Raw genomic sequence first — 5,853 nt, 5'->3', positions numbered from 1 at the left:
TTTCGTGGTAGAATCCAAGATAAAAGAATCACCTATGGGGATATGATGGCTTCCATACCTTCAAGAATGTTTCAATTAGCAGAACAAAATTATTTGAAGTGAAAATAACAAAACAAAGAATAATTAAATTAAGAAATAGTTGAATGCAGCCGAAACCCCTAATTTCTGAACGACTGGGTCATATTTTTTATTATTTATTAAATGTCTTTCAATAGAAAAAAATAATTGATCACATGATTATACACGAGTAATATTATTGAAAGGTGACATAATCAGTACAATTTTCATTTTATTTATGGAATATTCAATGCAAGGTGAAATCGTCCAGAAACTCACCCCCGTTCAGAAATTGACCTGTTTACGCAATAAGACTATTTTAAAGCATGAGACCTTTCTCGGGCCACGTGAGTTGAGATGAGTGGGAGAATTGAGCGATTCACGAAAAATTACTTATCTCAAGTAAATATGTTTCAGATATTAGAATTTTTTTTCTCAGTGGATTTCCATTACCTACATGTCTCTATCCCAGAGAATTGATTTAATGGAATTGTACATAAATTCAGAAATAAATCGATGAAAAGAGCACCAAAGAGTTACTGGAACCATAAACAATGATTTCATACGGAGAAATAACAGAGTCCTTTGTTAGGGGACGACATTCGTTTCATCACACCGCCCGTAAAACCCGCTGAAGAGCAGCGTAATGAAAAGCATCTTTTGTCGCACACAGAAAAATCTAAACCTAAATCACGTTCAAGAAAGCGTAATCGTTTTTTACGTTTCCTTATACGTATTTTACGCCTAGCGTTAAAAACAGAAAGTACGCTCCAGGTTGCTGCGAACACGATTTCGTATCCGTAAATTACTATAATTTTCTTTCTATTTTACGTTTACTTGTCCGTGAATTACGATGAAATGTACGTTAAATTACGACGATTCCCCTCTCAAAATGTGTCTACAAGAAACAAGCGTAAATTTATTGAGAAAACCAATAAAAAGTGTAGAAGTGAAACAAATTGAAAATCATGTGGTATCTACTTGAAACAGTATCAGACATCAAACTCCAGGAAGTAGTGTTGCAATGAAGATGACACCATGAGAAACTCAACATAGGGCACAAAAATAGGGAAAAAAATAGAGCATTAATAACGCACGGAGAGAAATATTCATTAAAAATGACGTATCTTTTCTGTAATTCTGGAACGAAATGTGGTTGTAGGACATTTTACGGAACTGTCACGGAATTTTTCCGGAGCGTTCCATAATTTTTATTTGAATCTCTTGTGAAAAATTACGATACCGTCACTTAAATTTTCTGAGTCAATTCCGTAATTGGTGAGTGAATTGGGAGTTCCGTAATTTTTACTGAACATTTCTCTCCGTGCACTTTAATGAATGCCCACGATCGAAAACAGCGATCAGTCGACAATCATTACATTTATAATATTTTGTAATATTATTAGAATTTGCACCTTTCTATTACTATGGTTTTTATTATCTTACTTGAAAATTGAAAATGTTGGATTTTCGGGATTTCCCCGAGACCAAAATTCACTCTCCCAAAGTTATTTTATGTTAAGGAAAGGTTTATTGCTTAATATTGCTATGGGGTCCTCCTTGAGATTGTAAAATGGGGAAAAGTTCTTTCGGGAGTTTTACTGATGGGTTTTTCCCAAATGTGGGTTTTTCCCGCAAGTACACCTGGCGACCAGGCGGGATCAAGAAGGAAAGACCGAGCGTTGCTTCAGGGGGTGGAAATTATATTGCCCTCCTAGGTCTACATTAACCCTGGGCCTCACTAGCAACTATCTTTAGTCTCTTGTAGATATTCATACTGTGAAGTGCCTCTTGACTGTGTAGAGTCTTTGAGATTTTTCAATTAAAGTGTTCATATAGACAAAAGGTGTTTCTTATTTTAAACCCCATAATCTAATAGGTTATGGGCCCAGGATAACACGAAGTATGTGTGTGTGTGTGTGTGTGTGAAATTAATTAATAAACAGTGATTCAATAGTAGAAAATTAAAATTAAAGAAAATGGATAAATTAAATCGCAACATTAAACCGTTTAATGGGGAACGATACAACATATGGAAAACGCGGATTGAGTATTTATTGACGGAATTAGGAGTAATTAAAGTACTCGAAACGGAGCCCCCAAAAACCGGAAAAGATGAGTGGCAGAAAGCTGAAAATACTGCAAAAGGTGCTATAGTGGCAAACTTAGCAGACTCCTTTTTACATTTTGCTAAAAAGGAGGAAACGGCTAAAGAAATGATGGAAAGACTCGATGCTACGTATGCACGAAAAAGTTTAGCGTCTGAAATGGCAATCAGGAAGAAAATGCTCACTTTTAAGTTGAAGGGTGATACCACCCTGATGAAGCATTTTTCCGAGCTGGACGAATTATTCGAAGAATTCGTGGCTGCTGGAGGTACTTTAAGCGAGAAAGATAAAGTAGCCCATGTGCTACTGACCTTACCGAGCTCATACGACAACATAGTGACTGCCATTGAACAATTGTCACCAGATCTCCTAACTCTCGCAGATATAAAATCCAAATTACTAGACGTCGAAACAAAAAGGCATCAGGAGCTGCAAGACACAAGTGCTAAAGTGTTGAATGTGGAAGTGCACAATGGAAAACAACATACTTCAAGGCCACATAATTATATCCAAAATAAAATGAAGAATCCAAGGAAATTTGTGACATGCCACAACTGTGGCAAGCGAGGACATGTGATGGCCAATTGTTTCTTCAGAAGACACACCAAACCGAGACTAAGTAACAAGAAGAGATCAACCGCTCACACAGCAGAAGCAGAAGAGCCAAGGGAAGCCAATGCAACTTCGAGTTTCGCATTCATGGCAGGAGAACATTTGTCTGAAGTACAATTAAATAATATATCTTTCATCCTGGACTCCGGAGCAACTGATCACATCATAAATAGAGCGGATTCGGCGACGGATTTCAAACAATTAGCTAGACGAATAAAAATCGCAGTGGCTAAAAATAATCAGTTCATCACGGCGACAAAGCAGGGGAACCTGAAGGTGATCAGCGATCAGGGCATTAACGGAACGCTGGAGGACGTCCTATACTGCCCAGAGCTACCAAACAATTTGCTGTCCGTTGCCAAAATGCAAGCAGCGGGATATTCGATCATATTTGATCAAAATGGCGTCAGGGTGATGAGAGAGGGTAAGATGGTCATATGTGGTGAGTCAAATCGAAACTTAATTACTATTAATTTCGGGATAAATTTAAAAGCAGTCAACGCCGCGAGTAGGAAAACAAATTATCAATTGTGGCATCAACGATTAGGACACATTGGAAAGCAAAAATTCCTAGAATTAAAATCGAAAGGCATGTTCCAAGATATCGCGAGCTTAGATTCAGTAATACCGGATGAGAAGCTTTGCGAAGCATGCGTAAAAGGGAAACAGTCGAGATTGCCGTTTAATAAAGAAAAGAATAGAGAACATGTCAAAAGGCCGTTGTTTATAGTCCACTCAGATGTCGCGGGGCCTATCACTCCTCCTACGGTGAACGAAAAGAATTATTTTGTTTTGTTTATCGATCAATATACTCATTATTGCGTTTCATATTTAATTAAATATAAATCAGAAGTTTTCAACGTGTTTAAAGACTTCGTCGCTAAAAGCGAAGCTAAATTCAATTCAAAATTAGTAAATTTATATTGCGATAACGGGCGGGAATATTTGTCGAATGAGATGAAGGACTACTGTACAGAGCGAGGCATTAGTTATCACTTGACGGTCCCTAGAACCCCACAATTAAATGGCGTGGCTGAACGTATGGTGAAAACCATAACGGAAAAAGCAAGAGCAATGGTGGTTGGGGCGTGTTTAGAAAAGGAATTTTGGGGAGAAGCAGTTCTTACTGCTACTTACCTAATAAATATATCACCAACCAAAGCATTGAAGTGTGAAAAGACACCATTTGAAATGTGGCATGATAAGAAGCCAGAATTAAAATATTTAAAAATATTCGGTTCAACTGTCTATGTCCATGATAAAATTACAAAAGGAAAATTTGATGAGAAATCATGGAAAGGTATCCTAGTTGGATACGAACCGAATGGATATAAAGTGTGGGACAATGAAAGAGCAAAATTTGCTGTTGTGAGGGACGTCATTGTTGATGAACTCGATTTTGTAGAATCGAGACCCTCTATGAGGGACAATGAAAATAAAAACACCCATTCAATGGGGGAGACGCCTCGCGAGCCTGAAGGTGGTGAAACACCACAAGAGATGCACAGCCGAGTAGAGCTGATGGATGAGGATAATACAGGCGACTGTACAGACGTGTGTCCTCTAACATCCGATAAAGAAATAGCCCCTTCTCAAGTAAACCCTAGGAGAAGTGATAGAATTAAAGATCTACCGCCGGTTTCATACGACGAAATTAACATGCCGGAAGATTGCGTTTTATCAGCTCAATCGATGTTATGTCAAATCCCGAAAACGTTTCACGAGATTAAATTTCGGGAGGATAGGCTCGAATGGGAAAAGGCAATTAAGAACGAACTAGACTCTTTGTTAGAGAATAAAACTTGGACATTAGTTTCTAGGCCAAATAACAAGAACATAGTCGATTGTAAATGGATTTTTTCTATTAAAACAGATGAGCACGGAAATTTAGCAAAATATAAAGCTCGTTTAGTTGCGCGGGGATTTTCTCAAGAATATCTTGCCGATTATAATGAAACTTTTGCACCTGTAGCCAGGATTGCGAGTTTTAGATTCATATTAGCTTTCGCAAATCAATTTAACTTATTAATTCATCATATGGATGTTAAAACCGCTTTCTTAAACGGGAATCTCAAAGAAGAAATTTATATGAGGATACCGGAAGGCATAGAATGTCATGAAGGCCAGGTTTGCAAATTAAATAAAGCCCTTTACGGTTTAAAACAAGCGGCACGGTGTTGGTTTGAAGTTTTCGAGCAGGCTCTCAAGAAGAGAGGTTTTACTAACTCACCAGTAGATCCGTGTATATATATTTTGAATAATGGCGATATTAAAAGAAATATCTATGTAGTATTGCATGTCGATGATTTAGTGATAGCGACAGCACATTCAGATAATATGAACAATTTTAAAACATATTTAATGGAACAATTTTCTATGGTCGACTTGAAAGAGATAAAATTATATTTAGGAATCAGAATTAAAAGAGAAGATGATCAAATAACATTAGATCAGATCTCTTATATCAGAACAGTCTCAGAAAAATTCAAGATGGCGGAATGCAACACGGTAACTGCTCCTCTCGAGAGTCGACTAGATTATTCAGCATTGAACTCGGACAAAAGAAATGATACGCCATGTAGAAGTTTAATAGGGTGCCTAATGTATGTGATGGTATGTACTAGACCCGATTTGAGTGCATCGATAAATATCTTAAGTAGATATACGAACAAAAATAATGATGAGTTGTGGAAATGCCTCAAAAGAGTGCTTAGATATTTGAAAGGCACAATAGATTTAAAATTAGTTTATAGAAGAAATAATTTTGTAAATGTGCTGATTGGTTATGCTGATTCAGACTGGGGTAGTGATGAAAATGGCAGAAAAAGTACAACAGGGTATATATTCAAACTATTTGAAAACTGTACAATTTGCTGGAATACAAAAAGGCAATTGTCAGTAGCAGCTTCATCTACGGAAGCTGAGTACATGGCCCTTTTTGAGGCAGTCAGAGAAGCCCTGTGGTTAAAATCTCTAGCAGAGAGCATTCAATTGAAAATTGATGATCCCATAGTGGTCTATGAGGACAATAATGGCTGTATCAGCATAGCCAATAATCCAACCAGCCCTAAAAGAA

Source organism: Diachasma alloeum, unplaced genomic scaffold (assembly GCF_001412515.2).
Source record: "Diachasma alloeum isolate Michigan unplaced genomic scaffold, Dall2.0 Dall_scaffold_00374, whole genome shotgun sequence".
NCBI lineage: Eukaryota > Metazoa > Arthropoda > Insecta > Hymenoptera > Braconidae > Diachasma > Diachasma alloeum.
Note: the sequence above shows the minus strand (reverse complement) of the source record.